Source organism: Macrobrachium rosenbergii, chromosome 27 (assembly GCF_040412425.1).
Source record: "Macrobrachium rosenbergii isolate ZJJX-2024 chromosome 27, ASM4041242v1, whole genome shotgun sequence".
NCBI lineage: Eukaryota > Metazoa > Arthropoda > Malacostraca > Decapoda > Palaemonidae > Macrobrachium > Macrobrachium rosenbergii.
This window is the reverse complement of record NC_089767.1, coordinates 22,363,754-22,388,118: the sequence shown is the minus strand read 5'-3', so window position 1 is coordinate 22,388,118 and position 24,365 is coordinate 22,363,754. Positions and strand designations below refer to the sequence as shown.

Genomic DNA, 24,365 nt, shown 5'->3' with positions numbered 1-24,365 from the left:
ATGGACTAGTTATATTATCGTCTGGTTATATTACCGACGTTATATTATCATCTGTTTATACTATTGACTGGTTATGGTATCGTCTGATTATATTATCGACTAGTTATGTTATCGTCTGGTTATATTGTCTACTGATTCTATTATCGACCGGTTATAGTATCGTCTGATCCTATTATCGACAGGTTAAATTATCGTCTGATTATATTATCGACTAGTTATATTATCGTCTGGTTATATAATCGATTGGTTCTACTATCGTCTGGTTCTCTTATCGACTGGTTATATCATCGACTGGTTATAGAATCGTCTGATTCTATTACCGTTTGATTCTATTATCGTCTGGTTATATAATCGTCTGGTTACGTTGTTTTCTGCAGTAGCTACAACTCAAATGAGTGATCGCCTTTGTCGAAGGCCGTTCATACTCTGCGTTCGAAGCTTATGAAGTTTTTTTTTTTATTTCATAAAAGTGTAACTTTGTCGCGTCACCTTCAGGAAAAATGAACCTAGCCTAAACTGCATAACACTGAAGTTATATCGCCCAGTTTTCATTTGCAGAATATTGAAACGCAATGCAATTTTAGTTGACTTGTGTCAACAGGGATATAAAACGGAAATATAGACTGGTTATTCAGTACATGTGTCGTTTATATATTTTTATATATTTATATATATATATATATATATATATATATATATATATATATATATATATATATATATATATATATATAACTATATATATATATACATACATATATAATGTAAGGCTGATTCCATATACATTATTCTGAGACCAGTGTTTTTCATTTTTGATATGATTTCCTGACTTCATGTGTCAATGACGACAGAAAAGTTAACATAAGAAAGAACAAGCAAATTCTGTCTAATTCTTACAAAGCCATAACAGTGGTTTTACTAAGTTGTATTAGGATCTTCAACAGAAATGCTGCAAAAATGATTAAAGGTTGATCTTACATGACATGGGAAAGAAATATAAGCTATATCTAAGTGACGTATAGCTAACAGAACATTTAAGTGAACAGCTTTTCAATTCTTTTTTTATCTGGTAGAATATGCACGTTAGATTGGTATTGATTAGATGAACGCAACAAACCGTAATATCCTCATTTAAAATAATACCTCGGTAATGTAAATTGAAAATTATCAACTAACTCAAAATTTTCCTTACTCTGTATGTTTTGCCTGCCAATAATAATTCTACATAGTTCAGAGAAGATGAATCAATGTATGTCTTAATTTAATAATAGTCAACCTGAGATTAGTTTTATGCAAGGTAACATCATTTGTAGATTTTCCCCAATTCAAAGCAAACTGGTTCAATCTGCGTTAATCCTGAGAAGAAACATACAATAACGAACTTATTTTGAAGACCACAACCTCTTCAAAACGGGGAATGAATGAAACTCGCCGCTTTGCGAAATGGAGAAGCAGAGGTAAAGAGAACAGCCAATGTCGCATGGCGGGGGAAACACTCCGGCTGATTGTCATCAGAGCATTTTCCCGGTGTTTTTCCCCATTCCCATTCCGCACATAACCTTATCTGTCTTGTTCTTCCCATATTCTCCCTCCTTCCTTTCGTTTTCTGGGGAAGATAACCGATAACCGCACTACTGTCCCTTATCGCCCTCTTTGGGAAGACGGCATAATATGCATCAGAGTCGTCAAAACAAATGGGGAAAAGTATACAATTCCTGGCGTCTAATTTTATTCGATGCATTTTGATCTGCTGAACATGCTCACAAAAGGGGGCTACTTGGTCAATATCATACGATTTACATTCATATCATTGTACCATTACTTTCTTATCTGAGTCTTTAAAATAATAAATTGATCCATTATGTGTTCGAGTACTGTAAAGTCACCCTTTTTAATTTTCTGTAACGAAAACTGCTGAGATGGCAATTTGTCTGTCCGTTCGCACTTCTATCTGCCCTCAGATCTTAAAAACTACTGAGGCTAGAGGGCTGCAAATTGGAATGTTGATCACCCACCCTCCAATCATCAAACATAACAAATTGCAGGCCTCTAGCCTCAGTAGTTTTTATTTTATTTAAGGTTAAATTTAGCCATGATCATGCGTCTGCAAACAGGCCACACCGGGCCTTAGCTGAAAGTTTCATGGGCCGCGGCTGTGTGAGTTTCATGGGCCCTGGCTGAGTTTCATACAGTTTAATACAATGTACAGAAAACTTCGGCGCATTTTTACTTGTTTAACTTCTGTCTTTATTTGGAAATAGATGAACGTTTATGCTCCAGGGGGGTGGTGTTGCAACACCTTGCTGCTGTGATTTACACCTATCTGGCCTATTTCGATGATTTGAGTTTGTCTGAGAAACTTGCAGACTTGAAGTACAGTAGTTCAAATTCTATAACAGAAGGGTCATGATCAATTCTAATCTCTGAATTCATTGTGACCTTCCGTAGCTGATCGTTGGGAACGTTTACTCTTCAAGAATAATATCAAACATTATTCATAAATCATAAATGAGTGATTGTTGACGTTGGGAAGAACTGATTTTCAAACCGAAAATTAATCCTCTCTTAATCCCATGGAATTATAAGAATCTCCATTCGCACCTGACCGTAGAACACAGTTTTAGAAACGAATAAAAATGTACCCTTAGGTTTGTGAATTTAGAGAAAAGAAAATTCCCAAGGCGAACTAATATAAAGGGTCCACTCTTTATAAGACTGATTGATTGATTCATAGATTTTAAGCATACATGCCAAGCACTGGGGTAACTGAGGCCATTAAGCTCTGAAACGGATTTTGACAGTGAAAAGGTTTGAAAGATGTAACAGGAGGAAAACCTCGCAGTTGCACTACGTATCAACTATTAGGAAATGGTGGACAGTAAGATGGAAGAAAGAGAATATGAGTGGAGGTACAGTAAAAGGAATGAAAGCAGTTGCAGCTAGGGGCCGAAGGGACGTTTCAAAGAACCTTAAGCAATGCCTACAATGCACCGCTGGAGGTGCACTGACGGCACTAACCCCCTACGGGGCACTCTTTATATGAGAATGATAAGTTCCTTGGAGCCTGCTCTAATACAAAATTCTCTTATGCTGAAAGCAGTAATATATGGATTGCATGGAGACACGTTCTCAAGCACTAGACTGCTGACAGATGCAATGGTACTGAATGAGTTGTCATTTACAGAGGCACAAAAATTTAAAAACTCAACTCATTCTTGACTTACACTGTACATGGATAAATATTAGTGCAGCACTGGTAGAGGGTTGAATTACGTCGTATTCAGTGGCTAACTTCCAAGTAACGTTTCATTAATTCCATGTTTCGAGCAGATTCTGGTCATCAAACGAATTGATAATTACATGTTCCTTCTTACGTTTGGTGTAATTTGCCTCAGTTTGCGTTAAGTTAATGAAAGGTTATTAATGAAGTCAACGCAAATCTAAAACCAAGCTTAAATCGTCGGCTTCCTCGAATGTTGCTATCTAATTTAGACTTTATTAATCAGCTATTAACTTATTATCGCCTTACTACTCTTATCAATTAAAATAATATACTGTATATCTGGAATAAATTGGGTCATTAAACAATATTAAATTCACATTACCCAGAGATTTTTGAAAACAAAAATATCAGATTATTTGTACTCATACCATCATCTTCAACGTGGCAAGTACATCTTCAGCCAGGATAAAAAGAAAGAAAAATATGTTCACTTAACTGTTCGTTCAGCAATTTAAAATATTCGTCCCTTATACATACTCTACATTACTGTCTCACATCATATATACTCTCGCCCTTTTATCATGGCTTAGTAAAACAACAGTTTTGGCTTTTCATAAAATTGTGTATATATGTGTGACGTTCACAGATGCAATCAAATCCGCAAGGATATTACAAATTAGCGTGTAGACTTGAATACCTGACCCATCTACATCTACTAGATTATATGAATTCTTTCACTCACCTGATATAATAATGAAGCACAACTCTCCTGGAAAGGAAAGGAATAGGTCCGTTACTGATATTTTTATTTTACATCGTATGACATATCAATTAAAATCTTTAAGGCTCATGCTTCTATATAAGCCATTCGCCAACACTGCATGAAGAACTACTGTGCAGGGCAGTGACTGTCTGCTATTCTCCCCTGATCTAACACTGTAAAACATAATGCCAAATCCTAAATTGATATGTTTGGTTTTTCATTTAACTTAATATTGAACTAAACTAGAAAAAAAAAGTATTGGAACGGGGACTGTTTTTATATCCTGTCAAGGCAATTCCTGAACTATGAGAACAAAAGTGATATGAAAAGCTTTGACACCTAACTTTGAAGGGAACAAAGAACGCATCTTGGAAGGTGGAAGATCACAAAGTCAGGGGAAAAAAAAAAACTTGATTTGACGGCAGTTGTCACAGAAGCCATCACCCAACTGAATAATCATTGGCACGCCCATTTCCATAAAATAAAAGTGGATTGTGGTTATCTTTCGGCCATTCTTGGTAATGAGTTTCTGAGCTGTCTTGTCCAACTTTACAAAATTGCTTTCTGATCTTTCCTAGATAGTGACCCCCTTGGGTTTTAACCCGATATGTATCTACCTTTGCGGCGTGTTTAGTACAAGCCCGTTGGGGATTACCGTAAACACATAAACAAAAGACTGTAAATATAATATAATATCATATAAATATAAAGATAATGACCCCCAAGAAATACTAGTCATAGATAACGACCCCCGGAAACCCTTGGGGGTCACTATCTCGCAAAGATCCATACTTTCAATTGAATTGCTTATTCTTTAATTAGTGGGAACTGAGGGACAGAATATTGCTTATAGCGAGGAGATCAAGATGATACCTTGTGACGGAGATAAGTAAGATCTAGAGACGGTATTCACGATCCAGCATTTTTTTAAATATATTTTGGGGATTAGATTTCACAAATGTACTCTCATATACGAATATGCTTCCGACTGCGCATCGAGGAGTCAGATCATTTCAAATTATCCAATACTTCTTGCGAGTGGACAGGTACAGTATTGGATTGGAATGTAGAATTTAGGCAAAGGCCATGCGGTGGGACCTTTGAGGTCATTCAGCGCGGAAAGGGAAATTGACAGTAAGAAGGTTACAAAGGTGTAATAGTACGACAACCTCGCAGTTGCACTATAAAACAATTGTTAGGAGAGGGTGGAAAGTCAGAAGGAAGAGAATATGAAAGGAGGAATGAAAGAGGTTGTAGCTAGGGGCCAAAGGAACGCTGCAAAGAACTTTAAATAATACCTAGTACAACTCACAATGTATCCCGTATGGAAGACGGGTACAGTACTGATGTCTTTAAAGTTTTTTGGTTCAGTATAGAAGGTAGGAGAGAATACATACTGTGGTTCACAATACCGCCCTGACAGTGCCAAATTCCAAGGCATGAGATTGCTAGGTGCCAAAGTAACTAACAGCTTAATATATTATGCATAACCTGGTATACGATAAATATCGGTGTAAGTTGCATACGTCACGAACTCTTGCAGAAACTTTTCTTCTATTTACCAATAAACAGTGTGGTGATTGAAATAAGAATAGAGGAAATACAAAAAAATATTGTACCTTCAATCTACAGCTCTGGACATTACAACATAATGTTTAGTCATGAATGGGTCCTCTGAACTCCACGTACACTATAAGAATATTGCTATGGAAAAGGTATTGAGACTGGAAATAAATCCATAGAATTCTAGATTGCGGGAACAAGTAGGCTACCAGGGAATTACGCTGGCTTTGTACTTTGGGAAAATCCGGTCTAGCCTACCATGATAGCGCTTCACAAAATGTGAACATATAAACCTCATAAAAAGTATCCTGAAAGATTAATACTGACAAACAAAATCCTTCAGGAAAGGCTAATCCAAAGAAGGAAACTCAACACTCTGGCTGAAAGAAGAAATTAAAAGGTTTCAAAACGATGAATAATATTGTGCCTGTTCCTGTAACCAGGGTCATCTTTCTTGTACTTTTCACGAATAAACAGACTAAATTCAACGTTAAATAAATTTTAATTATAATAATCACCATAACGATGAGGTGATCCCCTTTGTCCTTGATGTCATAAATACGAGGAAAATAGTACCACAGAGGTTGAGAGTGTTTGTAAAACTGCAATTACTCATAAAGGATACTAGAGTCTTGTGCATAACATATATTCCAGTACATTTATCCATACAAGCAGCAAGCATACCAAGATCAGCTCAGTAAACCCACCCTGGTATTTATAAAAAATTCGGACGTCCTGTAAAAGCCCTTCAAAACACGGTGCGACAAATGGCAACCTGTTGCCAAATACTATCGCAAAGACATTTTTTTTAATTTAATGCATTTTTTCTCTATACACAGTTTCCTTCGGAAGTCTACATTGTCCAGAGTTTGTTGTCCCCTTCACTGGGTCCTTCAATGATTCTAAATAACTTGAAGTTTAGATTGCTTCAACATCGAAACAATATGTAACTGATTTCACAAACATTTTGCCAGGCTGAACTGAAAACTGTTATATATGCTACCTAATACTCATCAACATCTCTGTGAGGTGAATCTTCAGAGCTGAGAAAAAATACAAGAAAAATTATCAGAGCTACTGTTGTTGCTGAAAAGGGTTTTTTATGGTTTACCAGAAAAAAACCTACAACAACATCACGTAAACATCAACATATTATAGATTCCATCCCGTTCTGTCTTTACAGAGCAGCATTTCTGAAATGAAAGGGCTGTCATAAGCAAGATGTGCTCATTAATACTGTTTTCTGGTGAGGCTATACACAGCCAACCTCTGCCCAAGACGCTCATCATCCGGATGAATAAAATATGGTAATGTCTTTGTTCCCTGGATTCCAAAAGCTAACGTCGTACCATTTGGGAAAGATAATTAACTATCATCTTTCATTAGGTCCTTTCCAAATTAGGAGTTAAATTTGTTTAAATGAAATAGCCTTGGACCGTGCAGCTTGTTGAAAAGTACTTTTAACACAGACTTTTTTTTATTCTAATTTATAACTTTTCTTTTGTTGAAAGTGTTTAATCACTGTTACAGAAATGAGAAGAGCTTTTCATCACACCTCTGAAAGCTCATTTATACATACACCCACGCATTTACATGCATACATACATACATATATATATATATATATATATATATATATATATATATATATATATATATATATCAGCTTCAGAGAAGAGCTTTTCAGCACACTTCTGAAAGCTAATTTACACACACAATTTTATATATATATATATATATATATATATATATATATATATATATATATATATATATGTATATATATATATATATATATATATCTCATGATATTGATTTTATACAACTTACGTAAAGAAATGGGTTGTTTACATTAATGTAAAAAAAAAACTGTTGTCGGTATATACTTTGGGAAACTGTATATCTTCTTACACGATTTCATCCGGCGGAAGTGTAATACTATATATAAGGACTGCTAAAATTTAGCTTAGTGATTTGAATTAAACCTATCAAGATGCGCAGTCAAGTCCTGTTGCCCTTACTGTTGATGTCATTAAGCATCCCACATCTTACCTTTGATAAATTAATTAACCATCAGGAGTTGATTGGCGGTATAACTCCCAAGACTTATCTCCAGAGGAGGCACATGTCACTTGACTGGTTGGAAAGGAAAAAATTACGTCTACCTACAATTAAAAATAAAAATCGTATATATGAAGTGGATATACTCCATTTGGAAAAACTTGGCCAAGAATTTTATGTATGTTTAATCAACAAAATGATAAAAGCAATTTGGAAATTCGCTAGTGAACGATCATATTGAAAGCCATGTTCAAAAATGACAAAAAATGTCAACTACAGTAAAAGTACATCTAGAAAAGAATCTAACATACAGCTCCAAGAACGCACTTGTTCTCCTCAGACCAGATATTCTGAAAATGCAACTTATGCCTGTCGCCATATCAATCACATACAATGGTCGCTGTAGTATTAAACATCTTGAATGGCAGGTTAACCTATCTGTTTACCTATAGTAATTAATGATAGTATCTTTCTATAATAATAATTTCCAAGTGGATCTTGCCCTCCCCGTGGTGACAGTAGGGAATCTGTGAATTCCGAAGGCTTCGGGGAATTCCGGAGGCTTCTGAAGGCTTCAAGACAATCTACGGACTCCGTAGCCTTTGGATTCTTGCACAGTACTAAAGAACAGAGTTTTATGGAGACGAAAGGCTTCGAAGATTTCTTTTGGGGGAAGCCCACGTTCTTGGAGATGAATTCAGGAGGCTTTTGGGCTTCCGATGGCTTCAAGACGATCTCCAGGCTCTGAAGCCTTTAGATTTTTTTTTGAAGGAATGGGATTTGGTCCTTCCTGGAGACGAAAAGCTTCGAGGGTTTCTTCGGGGGAAACGAATCCAACAGGACTGAAGGCGACTTCACAGGATCCTGGAATCTTTAAGAATTTAGGAAGACGTTATAATCCAATGGGTGTTTCTCCAGGAATGCTTCAGAAGCTGAAGACTGCTTCCAAGGACCTTGGAGTTGTGAAGAAGTCTTCAAGAATACGTTTTAATCCAGTTATTTAACGACTTTATTTTCAGTGCGCCATTGTGATATGTATCATGTAAGCTCGCTCGTCAACGTTTATTGAGGGCAGACAGCTGGTATAATTACGCACGTTTATTGAAAACTTACAGACCATGCCTAAAATAAAGGCAAATGAAGGTACTGAGGAGAGAGAAGAAAGATTAAACAGTGATCGTGAAAGACAGAGGGAAAGGCGTGTCACTGAAACACCCGAAGAGAAGTCCTAAGATTGCAAGAGCAACATGTCAGAGATCGTACATATACATAAATACATATATACATGTACATATATATGCATAAATATATGTATATATACATATTTATATATAAATGTATATATATATATATGTATATGTACATATATGTATATATATGTACATATGTATACAGTATGTACTATATATATACATATATATATATATATATATACAGGTGTATGTATGTATATATGTATATGTATATATACATATATAAATATACATATATATATATACATATACAGTATGTATATATATATATATATATATATATATATATATATATATATATATATATAATATATATTACATATATATATAAATACATACATATATATATATATATATATATATATACATATACAGTATATATATATATATATATATATATATATATATATATATATATATATATAATATATATATATATGTTACTAAAAGGACCTGTTTGTCCAAGAAAGCTTGTAACTTTTTCTGAATAAATACTCCATTAGATACCATCCAGTTTGAATGAGGTCCTTTCAGTAATTCTGCTAATGCACAGAACAATTGTGTATGTGATAAAGTTAATATATATATATATATATATATATATATATATATATATATATATATATATATATATATATATATATATATATATAATGTGTGTATATATATAGTCTTCCTGGGGCCTTGTAGGCTCATAGGGCAGGCGCTGATCTCCTGTTTATTAGGTCGACAGCCAGTGGCGGACAGGTCCCAATGCCTATGTCACCTGGCCAGTGTGTCGCTAGGCCCACTGTTTAACTTCCCAGCCCGAGGGCTGGTACCTATTCCCATACTGAACCTCTCGGGTTTTGTCGGACCGGTAGGTTGACAGGCTGCCGGGATTTTTGCAGCGGCACAATCGGAGCCATCAGTGAGCGGCGGGAATTGAACCCCGGCCCTCTCGATTGGTAGCCGAGAATCATACCACTGCGTCACCACGGCGTTTATGTATATATAAACATATATATATATATATATATATATATATATATATATATATATATATATATATATATATATATATATATATATATATATATATATATATATATATATATATATATATATATATATATATATACATACATATATATATATATATACATATATATACATATATATATACATATATATACATATACATATATATATATATATATATATATACATATATATATATATATATATATATATATATATATATATATATATATATATATATATATATATATATATATATATATATATATAATATAAATATATACATATTATATACATATATAACATAATATATACAGTATATAAATATACATATATATAATATATATATATATATATATATATATATATATATATATATATATATATATATATACATATATATATATATATATATATATATATATATATATATATATATATATATCATCCCGCCATAGTGGCACAATATGGTTCTATAGTATGGTTCTCGGCTACCAGTCGAGGGGGCTGGGGTTCAAATCCGCCGCTCACTGATGGCTCAGGTTACACCACTGCAAAAATCCCAGCAGCCTGTCAACCTACCGGTCCGACAAAACCCGAGAGGTTCAGTAGGGAAATAGGTACCAGCCCTCGGGCTGGGAAGTTAAACACTGGCCACATGTCATAGGCATTGGGACCTGTCCCCCACTGGCTGTCGGCCTAAGAAACAGGAGACCAGCGCCTGCCCTATGAGCCTACACAGGCCCAGGAGGACTTAACTTGACCAATATATATACATATGTATATATGTATATATGTGTATATATATGCACACATATATACACACACATATAAACATGTATATATACATATATGTGTATATATGTATATATGTGTATATATGTACACATATACCTATACATGCATGTGTATATATGTGTATATGTATAAAAATATATTATATCATATAATATACACATGTATATATAATATACTGTATATATATACGTATTTTTAAAATTATATATATATATATATATATATATATATAAAATATATATACATATGTATATATAATTTATATATAGATATCTCCCGACGACGATAGAAAAGGATACGAAGATGATTATTTTTCGCTAAATTTATATTTCTTTTTATTTTTTTTTATTTTGATATTTCCGTGGTAATAATGCTTAGAGGAAAATTTAATATCACCTACTGCGAGTAAGGATGACTGTCGCCTGGTGACGTAATATCTTCGTGTTTTCCTGAAGGACGAGAGAAATGCCTATCGCGCATGCGTAAAGCGCCATAACCCAGTACAGTAGATGCACTGACTCCAAGGCCTCCAGTGTCCACACCCGGTATCCTCCAGTCGTCTTGAAGCCTTCAGAGAAAGCACATCAGCAAAGACGAACAGTATGGTTAAAATGGACTGCATGACGAAGCAGATCGACCAAAAGAGATTTTCCAGAGGGAAAAATACATCAGGAGAATGGCAGATAACTTCAGCCTATAATTGTTTACTGATGAAAATATGGACTACTTCACGGAGCAGTACGGAGTCAAGGTTCCTTCTTTCTGTGATTATGGCTTTATTCAGCAGTTCTACAGATGTATTGTCACTTAAAGACTCAAGCTTTTCATTCGAAATAAGGAAGGAAATAATATAGAAGAGAGGAAGACAATGGCTTGAAGAAACTAACAAATTTATACGAAATAAAATGTCGAGAACTTGAGGTGTTTTATAAGCGGATTGGGAGGAGATTTAGGATGCCCATAATTATCACTTTGAGCAGTTCTTCATTCCGAAATAAGAAAGAAAAGGAGTAAAGAAAAGAGAGGACATCGGAAAAGAGTGAAACTAAAGAATGTTGACAAAGAAAAAAGTAGAGAACCTGAGGTGTTAGATGCTGCTTGAAAGATATTGGATTCAAAGAATTACTTTTTGGAGAAGCAAGGTACAATCGAAGGGATGATCAATATCGTCAGTAAGAGGGAATCACATAATATTGTAGAAGACAACTAAGCCAAAGAAAAGAAACTGAGTGCGTCAGAAAAAGAACTCTAAACAATGGTTATCGTGATGGTAAAATGATCTAAAACCTTGGGGATTTTCCTTGAAGGCATTTTGGAATCCTTCAGTATCCGGCTCGTGGAAGGACGAGAGAAATGCCAGTCGCGCAAACGCAGAACTCCAAAATCTCCAGGAACAATCTCTGAGATACTTCAAATCTTCTTCAACCTTCAGAGAGAGCAAGTGTCATATCTGAAATGCTGGGTAAGAGAAAAGCAAAGAGTATGTTGATGGGACTTGGATATCAACGCAGATCGTTAAAGAGGAGACAATAAAGAACCTAAAACAGAACTTCCTGAAGAACAATGGATATGCAAATTCAGAAGTGGACGAGAAAGAAAGAAGAAGAAGGCCCTCCAAAACCTGCCTACCAAGCCCTACTCTAAGAACGAGGCTAAGGCCCAAAGGCCACTAAGGCTCTCCAGTCTCTTGAGGGCAGCCTTGAAGGGAAGGGTCCGACCCAGAGGCTGCTTCCTCGGAGGAAGGCAAGTATCCTGCCACGCTGGGAAAGTGGGCCTGGAGACGGCCCAGCAACTTCAAGGATGAGGCCCTAAGCCCTCAAGGCTAACCAGTCTCTTGAGGGCAGCCTTGAAGGGAAGGGTCCGACCCAGAGGCTGCTTCCTCGGAGGAAGGCAAGTATCCTGGCATGCTGGGGAAGCAGGCCTGGAGAGGGCCCAACAACTTCAAGGATGAGGCCCTAAGCCCTCAGGACTCACCAGTCTCTTGAGGGCAGCCTTGAAGGGAAGGGTCTGAACCAGAGGCTGCTTCCTCGGAAGGAGGCAAGTATCCTGCCACGCTGGGGAAGTGGGCCTGGAGAGGGCCCAACAACTTCAAGGATGAGGCCCTAAGCCCTCAAGGCTCACCAGTCTCTTGAGGGCAGCCTTGAAGGGAAGGGTCCGACCCAGAGGCTGCTTTCTCGGAGGAAGGCAAGTATCCTGCCACGCTGGGGAAGCAGGCCTGGAGAGGGCCCAACAACTTCAAGGATGAGGCCCAAAGCCCTCAAGGCTCACCAGTCTCTTGAGGGCAGCCTTGAAGGGAAGGGTCCGACCCAGAGGCTGCTTCCTCGGAGGAAGGCAGGTATCCTGCCATGCTGGGGAAGCAGGCCTGGAGAGGGCCCAACAACTTCAAGGATGAGGCCCTAAGCCCCCAAGGCTCACCAGTCTCTTGAGGGCAGCCTTGAAGGAAGGGTCCGACCAGAGGCTGCTTCCTCGGAGGAAGGCAAGTATCCTACCACGCTGGGGAAGCAGGCCTGGAGAGGGCCCAACAACCTCAAGGATAAGGCCCAAGACCCTCAAGGCTCACCAGTCTCTTGAGGGCAGCCTTGAAGGGAAGGGTCCGACCCAGAGGCTGCTTCCTCGGAGGAAGGCAGGTATCCTGCCACACTGGGGAAGCGGGCCTGGAGAGGGCCCAACAACTTCATGGATGAGGCCCAAAGCCCTCAAGGCTCACCAGTCTCTTGAGGGCAGCCTTGAAGGGAAGGGTCCGACCCAGGAGGCTGCTTCCTCGGAGGAAGGCAGATAACCTGCCACGCTGGGGAAGCGCGACTGGAGAGGGCCCAACAACTTCATGGATAAGGCCCAAAGCCCTCAAGGGTCACCAGTCTCTTGAGGGCAGCCTTGGAAGGAAGGGTCCGACCAGAGGCTGCTTCCTCGGAGGAAGGCAGGTATCCTGCCACGCTGGGGAAGCGGGCCTGGAGAGGGCCCAACAACTTCAAGGATGAGGCCCTAAGCCCTCAAGGCTCACCAGTCTCTTGAGGGCAGCCTTGAAGGGAAGGGTCCAACACAGAGGCTGCTTCCTCGGAGGAAGGCAGATAACCTGCCACGCTGGGGAAGCGTGACTGGAGAGGGCCCAACAACTTCAAGGATGAGGCTCTAAGCCCCTAAGCCGCTCCAGTCTCTTGAGGGCAGCCTTGAAGGGAAGGGTCCAACCCAGAGGCTGCTTCCTCGGAGGAAGGCAGGTATCCTGCCACGCAGGGTAAGCGGGCCTGGAGAGGGCCCAAAACTTCAAGGATGAGGCCCAAAGCCCTCAAGGTTCACCAGTCTATTGAGGGCAGCCTTGAAGGGGAGGGTCCGACCCAGAGGCTGCTTCTTAGGAGGAATGCAGATATCCTGGCACGCTGGGGAAGCGGGCTTGGAGAGGGCCCAACAACTTCAAGGATGAGGCTCTAAGCCCCTAAGCCGCTCCAGTCTCTTGAGGGCAGCCTTGAAAGGAAGGGTCCGACCCAGAGACTGCTTCCTCGGAGGAAGGCAGGTATCCTGCCACGCTGGATAAGCAGGCCTGGAGACAGCCCAGCAACTTCAAGGGTGAGGCCCAAAAGTCCCCAAGGCTAGCCAGTCTCTTGAAGGCAGCCCTGAAGGGAAGGGTCCGACCCAGAGGCTGCTTCCTCGGAGGAAGGCAATTATCCAGCCACGCTGGGGAAGCGGGCCTGGAGAGGGCCCAACAACTTCAAGGATGACTCCCTAAGCCCTCAAGGCTCACCAGTCTCTTGGGGGCAGCCTTGAAGGGAAGGGTCCAACCTAGAGGCTGCTTCCTCCGAGGAAGGCAAGTATGCTGACACGAAAGGGAAGCAGGCCTGGAGAGGGCCCAACAACTTCAAGGATGAGGCCCTAAGCCCTCAAGGATTGCCAGTCTCTTGAGGGCAGCCGTGAAGATAAGGGTCTGACCCAGAAGAAGCTTGCTCAGAGGAAGGCAGGTATATTGCCAGGATGGGAAAGCGGTCCTGTAGAGAGCCCAACAACTATATATGTGTGTGTATGTATATACATATATGTATGTATATATATATATATATATATATATATATATATATATATATATATATATATATATATATATATATACACACACACATGTACAGTATATGTATGTACTTTATATATGTATATCTATATATGTATAAATATATATATATATATCCATATGTATATATATGTCAACACATATATGTATATGTATATGTATAAGGATGTGTATATAATTATATATGCATATATATATATATATATATATATATATATATATATATATATATATATATATACATGCAATATATATATATATATATATATATATATATATATATGTATGTATATATACATGTGTATATATATATAATGTATGTGTGTGTATGTACATGTGTGTATATGTGTATATATATAACATACACACATACATATATATGTGTGTTATATGTATAAATATATGTATGTGTATATATATATAAAACATATATATATATATATATATATATATATATATATATATATATATATATATATATATATATATATATATACATATGTATATATAATATGTATATACATATTTATAAATATAAATAAAAAAAAAAATATACATATATATATGTATATATAATTTATATGTAGATATCTCCCGACGACGATAGAAAAGGATATGAGGCTGATTATTTTTCGCTAAATTTACATTTCTTTCTTTTTTTTCAAATATTGATATTTTCGTGGTAATAAAGCTTTCAAGAAAATTTCATATCGTCTGCTGCGAGTTAGAATGGCTCGCCTGGTACCGTAATATCTTCGTGTTTTTCTGAAGGTCGAGAGAAATGCCAATCGCGCATGAGTAAAGCGCCATAACCCAGTACAGTAGATGCACTGACTCCAAGGCCTCCAGTGTCCACACCGGTATCCTCCAGTCGTCTTGAAACCTTCAGAGATAGCACATCAGCAAAAAGACGAACAGTATGGTTAAAATGGACTGCATGATGAAGCAGATCGACTTAAAAGAGATTTTCCAGAGGGAAAAGTACATCACGAGAATGGCAGATAACTCCAGTCTATAATTGTTTACTGATGAAAATATGGACTACTTCACGGAGCAGTATGGAGTCAATGTTCCTGCTTTCTGTGATTATAGATTTATTCAGCAGTTCTACAGCTGTATTGTCACTTAAAGACTCAAGCTCTTCATTCGAAATAATGAAGGAAATAATATAGAAAGAGAGGAAGACAATGGCGTGGAACAAATTTAAAAATGTTATACTTGAGGTGTTTTATAAGCTGATTGAAAGGAGATTTAGGATGCCCATAATTATCACTTTGAGCAGTTCTTCGTTCGAAAATAAGAAAGAAAAGGAGTAAAGAAAAGAGAGGACATCGGAAAAGAGAGAAACTAAAGAATGTTGACAAAGAAAAAAGTAGAGAACCTGAGGTGTTAGATGCTGCTTGAAAGATATTGGATTCAAAGAATTACTTTTTGGAAAAGGAAGGTAAAATCAAAGGTATGATCAATATCGTCAGTAAGAGGGAATCACATAATATTGTAGAAGACAACTAAGCCAAAGAAAAGAAACTGAGTGCGTCAGAAAAAGAACTCTAAACAATGGTTATCGTGATGGTAAAATGATCTGAAACCTTGGGGATTTTCCTTGAAGACATTTTGGAATCCTTCAGTATCCGGCTCGTGGAAGGACGAGAGAAATGCCAGTCGCGCAAACGCAGAACTCCAAAATCTCCAGGAACAATCTCTGAGATACTTCAAATCTTCTTCAACCTTCAGAGAGAGCAGGTGTCATATCTGAAATGCTGGGTAAGAGAAAAGCAAAGAGTATGTTGATGGGACTTGGATATCAACGCAGATCGTTAAAGAGGAGACAATAAAGAGCCTAAAACAGAACTTCCTGAAGAACAATGGATATGCAAATTAAGAAGTGGACGAGAAAGAAAGAAGAAGAAGGCCCTCCAAAACCTGCCTACCAAGCCCTACTCTAAGGACGAGGCTAAGCCCCAAAGGCCACTAAGGCTCTCCAGTCTCTTGAGGGCAGCCTTGAAGGGAAGGGTCCGACCCAGAGGCTGCTTCCTCGGAGGAAGGCAAGTATCCTGCCACGCTGGGGAAGTAGGCCTGGAGACGGCCCAGCAACTTCAAGGATGAGGCCCTAAGCCCTCAAGGCTAACCAGTCTCTTGAGGGCAGCCTTGAAGGGAAGGGTCCGACCCAGAGGCTGCTTCCTCGGAGGAAGGCAAGTATCCTGGCATGCTGGGGAAGCAGGCCTGGAGAGGGCCCAACAACTTCAAGGATGAGGCCCTAAGCCCTCAAGGCTCACCAGTCTCTTGAGGGCAGCCTTGAAGGGAAGGGTCTGAACCAGAGGCTGCTTCCTCGGAAGAAGGCAAGTATCCTGCCATGCTGGGGAAGTGGGCCTGGAGAGGGCCCAACAACTTCAAGGATGAGGCCCTAAGCCCTCAAGGCTCACAAGTCTCTTGAGGGCAGCCTTGAAGGGAAGGGTCCGACCCAGAGGCTGCTTTCTCGGAGGAAGGCAAGTATCCTGCCACGCTGGGGAAGCGGGCCTGCAGAGGGCCCAACAACTTCAAGTATGAGGCCCTAAGCCCTCAAGGCTCACCAGTCTCTTGAGGGCAGCCTTGAAGGGAAGGATCCGACCCAGAGGCTGCGTCCTCGGAGGAAGGCAGGTATCCTGCCACGCTGGGGAAGCAGGCCTGGAGAGGGCCCAACAACTTCAAGGATGAGGTCCCAAGCCCCCAAGGCTCACCAGTCTATTGGGGGCAGCCTTGAAGGGAAGAGTCCGACCCAGAGGCTGCTTCCTCAGAAGAAGGCAAGTATCCTACCACGCTGTGGAAGCGGGCCTGGAGAGGGCCCAACAACTTCAAGGATGAGGCCCAAGACCCTCAAGGCTCACCAGTCTCTTGAGGGCAGCCTTGAAAGGAAGGGTCCGACCCAGAGGCTGCTTCCTCGAAGGAAGGCAGGTATCCTGCCACACTGGGGAAGTGGGCCTGGAGAGGACCCAACAACTTCATGGATGAGGCCCAAAGCCCTCAAGGCTCACCAGTCTCGTGAGGGCAGCCTTGAAGGGAAGGGTCTGACCCAGAGGCTGCTTCCTTGGAGGAAGGCAGATAACCTGCCACGCTGGGGAAGCGCGACTGGAGAGGGCCCAACAACTTCATGGGTAAGGCCCAAAGCCCTCAAGGGTCACCAGTCTCTTGAGGGCAGCCTTGGAAGGAAGGGTCCGACCAGAGGCTGCTTCCTCGGAGGAAGGCAGGTATCCTGCCACGCTGGGGAAGCGGGCCTGGAGAGGGCCCAACAACTTCAAGGATGAGGCCCTAAGCCCTCAAGGCTCACCAGTCTCTTGAGGGCAGCCTTGAAGGGAAGGGTCCGACCCAGAGGCTGCTTCCTCGGAGGAATTCAGGTATCCTGCCACGCAGGGTAAGCGGGCCTGGAGAGGGCCCAACAACTTCAAGGATGAGGCCCTAAGCCCTCAAGGATTGCCAGTCTCTTGAGGGCAGCCTTGAATATAAGGGTCTGACCCAGAAGAAGCTTGCTCAGAGGAAGGCAGGTATATTGCCAGGATGGGAAAGCAGTCCTGTAGAGAGCCCAACAACTATATATATATGATGTATATGTATATATATATATATATATATATATATATATATATATATATATATATATATATATATATATATATATATATATATATATATATATATATCGTACATTTACAGTATATGTATAATTTATATATGTATAAATATATAAATATATATATATATCCATATGTATATATATGTCAATACATATATGTATATGTATAAGGATGTGTATATAAGTATATATGCATATATATATGTATATGTATATATATATATGCAATATATATATATATGTATATATACATGTATATATATGTAATGTATATGTGTGTATGTACATGTATGTGTGTATATATAATAACATACACACATACATATATATGTGTGTATATATGTATAAATATGTGTATGTGTGTATATATATATAACATATATAACATATATATATATATATATATATATATATATATATATATATATATATTAATATTATATATAAATATATATACATATTTATAAATATAAATAAAAATATATATATATATATGTATATATAATATTATATGTAGATATCTCCCGACGACGATAGAAAAGGATATGAGGCTGATTATTTTTCGCTAAATTTACATTTCTTTTTTTTTTTTAAATATTGATATTTTCGTGGTAATAAAGCTTTCAAGAAAATTTCATATTATCTGCTGCGAGTTAGAGTGGCTCGCCGGGTACCGTAATATCTTCGTGTTTTCCTGAAGGACGAGAGAAATGCCTATCGCGCATGAGTAAAGCGCCATAACCCAGTACAGTAGATGCACTGACTCCAAGGCCTCCAGTGTCCACACCGGTATCCTTCAGTCGTCTTAAAACCTTCATAGATAGCATGTCAGCAAAGGCGAACAGTATGGTTAAAATGGACTGCATGATGAAGCAGATCGACTAAAAGAGATTTTCCAGAGGGGAAAAGTGCATCACGAGAATGGCAGATAACTTCAGTCTATAATTGTTTACTGATGAAAATATGGACTACTTCACGGAGCAGTATGGAGTCGAGGTTCCTGCTTTCTGTGATGATAGATTTATTCAGTAGTTCTACAGCTGTATTGTCACTTACAGACTCAAGCTCTTCATTCGAAATAATGAAGGAAATAATATAGAAGAGAGGAAGACAATGGCGTGGAGAAACTAAAGAATTTATAAGGTGTTTTATAAGCTGATTGAAAGGAGATTTAGGATGCCCATATTTACCACTTGGAGCAGTTCTTCGTTCGAAATAAGAAAGAAAAGGAGTAAAGAAAAGAGAGGACATCGGAAAAGAGAGAAACTAAAGAATGTTGACAAAGAAAAAAGTAGAGAACCTGAGGTGTTAGATGCTGCTTGAAAGATATTGGATTCAAAGAATTACTTTTTTGGAAAGGCAAGGTAAAATCGAAGGGATGATCAATATCGTCAGTAAGAGGGAATCACATAATATTGTAGAAGACAACTATCCCAAAGAAAAGAAACTGAGTGCGTCAGAAAAAGAACTCTAAACAATGGTTATCGTGATGGTAAAATGATCTAAAACCTTGGGGATTTTCCTTGAAGACATTTTGGAATCCTTCAGTATCCGGCTCGTGGAAGGACGAGAGAAATGCCAGTCGCGCAAACGCAGAACTCCAAAATCTCCAGGAACAATCTCTGAGATACTTCAAATCGTCTTCAACCTTCAGAGAGAGCAAGTGTCATATTTGAAATGCTGGGTAAGAGAAAAGCAAAAGTATGTTGAAGGGACTTGGATATCAACGCATATCGTTAAAGAGGAGACAGTAAAGAGCCTTAAACAAAACTTCCTGAAGAACAATGGATATGCGAATTCAGAAGTGGACGAGAAAGAAAGATGGCCCTCCAAAAGCTGCCTACCAAGCCCTACTCTAAGGATGAGGGTGAGGCCCAAAGGCCCCCAAGGCTGACCAGTCTCTTGAGGACAGCCTTGAAGGGAAGGGTTCGACCCAGAGGCTGCTTCCTCGGAGGAAGGCAGGCCTCCTGCCATGCTGGGGAAGCGGGACTGGAGAGGGCCCAACAACTTCAAGGATGAAGCCCTAAGCCCTCAAGGCTCACCAGTCTCTTGAGGGCAGCCTTGAAGGGAAAGGTCCGACCCAGAGGCTCCTTCCTTGGAGGAAGGTAGGTATCCTGCCACGCTGGGGAAACGGGCCTGGAGAGGGCCCAACAACTTCAAGGATGAGGCCCAAAGCCCTCAAGGCTCACCAGTCTCTTGAGGGCAGCCTTGAAGGGAAAGGTCCAACTCAGGGGCTGCTTCCTCGAAGGAAGGTAAGTATCCTGCCATGCTGGGGAAGTGGGCCTCGAGAGGGCCCAACAACTTCAAGGATGAGGCCCTAAGCCCTCAAGGCTCACCAGTTTCTTGAGGGCAGCCTTGAAGGAAAGGTCCGACCCAGACGCTGCTCCCCTCGGAGGACCCAACAAAGATGCAGGTATCCTGCCACATTGGGGAAGCGGGCCTGAGAGGCCCAACAACTTGGGGAAGTTGGATGATGAGGATGAGGCCCTAAGCCCTCAAGGCTCACCAGTCTCTTGAGGGCAGCCTTGAAGGGAAGGGTCTGACCCAGAGGCTGCTTCCTCGGAGGAAGGCAGGTATCCTGCCATGCTGGGGAAGCGGGCCTGGAGAGGGCCCAACAACTTCAAGGATGAGGCCCTAAGCCCCTAAGGCTGCCAGTCTCTTGAGGGCAGCCTTGAAGGGAAGGGTCTGACCCAGAGGCTGCTTCCTCAGAGGAAGGCAGGTATCCTGCCATGCTGGGGAAGCAGGCCTGGAGAAGGCCCAACAACTTCAAGGATGAGATATTAAAAGCCCCCAAGGCTCACCAGTCTCTTGAGGGCAGCCTTGAAGGGAAGGGTCTGATCTTCCCAGAGGCTGCTTCCTCGGAGGAAGGCAGGTATCCTGCCATGCTGGGGAAGCGGGCCTGGAGAGGGCCCAACAACTTCAGGATGAGGCCCAAAAGCCCCAAGGCTGCCAGTCTCTTGAGGGCAGCCTTGAAGGGAAGGGTCTGACCCAGAGGCTGCTTCCTCGGAGGAAGGCAGGTATCCTGCCAGGCCGAGAGGTGTTAGCCAGGCCTGGAACTCTAAACAATGGTTATCGTGATGGTAAAATGATCACAAAACCTTGGGGATTTTCCTTGAAGACATTTGGATCGTGGAAGGACGAGAGAAATGCCAGGCCCAAAGCCTCAAGGATGGAGGAGGGCCCAACAACTTCAAAGCCTTCAAGGCTCACCAGTCTCTCTTGAGGGCAGCCTTGAAGGGAAGGGGCCCGACAACCAGAGGCTGCTTCCTCCGAGAGGAGGCTGACCAGAACTGCTTCCTCCAGGTATCCTGGCATCCAAAGTTTCAAGGCTCACCAGTCTCTTGAGGGCAGCCGCTAGAGCTGCTTCCTCCGGAGAGGCAAGTATCCTGCCACGCTGTGGAAGCGGGCCTGGTGAGGGCCCCAAGGGTGAGGGCCAAAGGTTTCTTAGGGAGGCCAGTTCTTTGAGGGACCCTTTAAGGGGAGTGTCCTCTCCAGAAGAGGAAGGCAGGATTTCTTGGAAGATCTGCTAAGAATATCATTGCAGCCTGATTTCCCATTAATAGAATGATCTTTATTACTCTATTTCTGTCTTCCAGATGATTAACATTTTTTTTTTATTGTACTCTGCATCACTTTGTATCAAAATTCTCCCATACCAAGAATTCATTCAAGGGAAAGTGTATTTCGTATTATTACCATCAGTCTCTGTGTAGCATTTTGCGCTAATTCAGTGCCCTAACCTTGGGAACTTAAGAAATCGTTTCTTCTCAGAATTCACTGATGAAGAGGGTAATTATCGTCTTTGCTGGGATCTCGGAGAGGATATTTTGAAGTTCGTGGAGGAAGCTGGTTTTCTTGAAAATTTATAACATATCATCGATTTATTTTTACCATTTAATAAATTTCCTGGCAATTTTAATTTTATTAATGGCGAAGATGACCATTGGTATTGCAACGCTGATTTGTATCAGGTCAATGAAACACCCGAAAGACCCACTTCACGACTGGGAGCCGTATTTAAACAGAGAGTCCTTCAGCTGCCCTCCTGCCCCGCGCAGCATAGCGCACGCCTCTCGCTAGTTATTAATAATATTCACTGTGTCTCAGACACTATTCCCCAGACGAGCTGGTAAAATTGCCAGAATAATTTCTGATAGGTTAATTATAATGCCGTTGACAAACATGACTTTGAAGGAAACAACTGGAATCTGCAAAACAATGATTTAAGTTTCAATTTTAATGTGTAGCATTTCTGCCTGATATGCAATTCTGCCTGATATTCTTATCTTGTACTTTCACCTTAGACTCGTTATCTTTCATTTTTTTTAAATATTCGACTCCCAGTCATATGTGAGATTATCTGTTTATCTTTCGGTACTTACTGTGAACAGTCGTGGCTTACTTATCGTAATCGGCATCGTTCTCTGTTCGTTTCCGAGATTTCATCTGTTGTACACAGGTATAAGTCTCTCTCTCTCTTTCTCTCTCTATACACACACACACACACACACACACACACACACACATATATATATATATATATATATATATATATATATATATATATATATATATATATATATATATATATATATATATATATATATATATATATATATATATATATATATATATATATATATATATATATATATATATATATATATATATATATATATATATATACATACACACACACAACCATAATCGCAGCTCCGTACAGTGCGAAAATTATATACGGGGGTGGGGAGCAGTATGAGGAGGTTTGCAGTCCCATGCCCTGTAATCCTGTAGCAAACATTTAGGAGATTATTGAAACTAGAAGCTTAGCCCACATGAAAATCCGTTGCAGGGTTCAGATGTTAAGCATAAGGAGAGATAGGTTATTATAAAGTGTGAAGAGGGTTCAGTTTTGTAGCATTTAGAGGAAGAAGTAGAGAGCAACATAGAAAGTGCTGGATAACTGAAGCGAAAAAGGCGTGAGAAAGAAAGTTTCTGTGCTTTCAAGACGTGAGAGTGCTTGTGCAAGATACAGGTAAACAGCGTAGTGTGTGTGTGTGTGTGTGTGTGTGTGTGTGTGTGTGTGTGTGTGTATGGATTGATTGATTTAGAGATTTGAGGCATACATGCCAAGCACTGGGGCAACTAAGGCCATTCGGCGCTGAAACGGAAATTGACAGTAAAAGGTCTGAAAGGTGTAACAGGAGGAAAACCTCACTGTGAATCAACTGTTAAGAGAGGGTGGACAGTAAGATGGAAGAAAGAGAATATGAACGGAGGTACAGTCAAAGGAATGAAAGCAGTTGTAGCTAGGGACCGAAGGGACGCTTAAGTAATGCCTACATTACACCGCATGAGGTGCACTGACGGCATTTGAATGAGCTTTCTGTGTAGGTATATGGAACAGCAAATGTTGTGGAAAATTTCGCTTACAAGGTTCGCCTTCAATCTGCAGCTATAGGAAAAATGTAGCAGCGACTTAATTCGTCTTATTTTAGAGTTACTGTTATGAAGGAAACGTCTTACTGTTAAAGCTTCGTGGTACGTTGTTTTTAGACCAGACCACCCACGGTGGTGACGTGCGAAACTCTACGGGAGTCACACGAAACATTTAACTTCGTTACAACACTAGTCATCATAATCATTCATTATAATGATGTCCGGGTAATTTCTTGTTAAGTTGTAGGTGTTTGACCGAATTTGGTACTCTGTGAGAGGAAGGACAGCTGGAAGAGCTCTCAGCTTTATGACAAAACAAAGGACGGTAACTTCTTCTTTTATCCCGAAACGCGACAGAAAATTACATTCTGAAACAAGGAATACAACGTATATTTAACAGTGAAAAACACAACCGACAATGTCATGTCTAAAACCACGTATTGTTTATGCACATCAGTAACAATTTTTCTGGATCATTTTAGAATAATATTGATTCTGCTCTCTTCCTCTGCGTTAGTAGATGAGGTTGCTGCTGTTAGCGGGAAAAGTACTGAAAACAAACTTCGTCGCAATTAGTCCTA

The 24,365-nt window shown here is 39.9% G+C and overlaps 1 protein-coding gene across 16 annotated transcripts in view; it reads right to left on the bottom strand.

Moving 5' to 3' along the window:
* The window catches only part of Glut1 (Glucose transporter 1), a 515,395-nt gene that overhangs the window by 385,785 nt on the left and 105,245 nt on the right, over positions 1 to 24,365 (bottom strand). For 14 of the 16 annotated variants that reach the window (XM_067129128.1, XM_067129116.1, XM_067129122.1 and 11 more), the window contains exon 2: positions 3,966 to 3,992. The exons of the other annotated variants lie outside the window; for them this stretch is intronic. The gene's annotated coding sequence lies outside the window, so the exon portion shown is untranslated. The remainder of the gene's footprint in view (positions 1 to 3,965; positions 3,993 to 24,365) is intronic. 16 annotated transcript variants of the gene reach the window in all.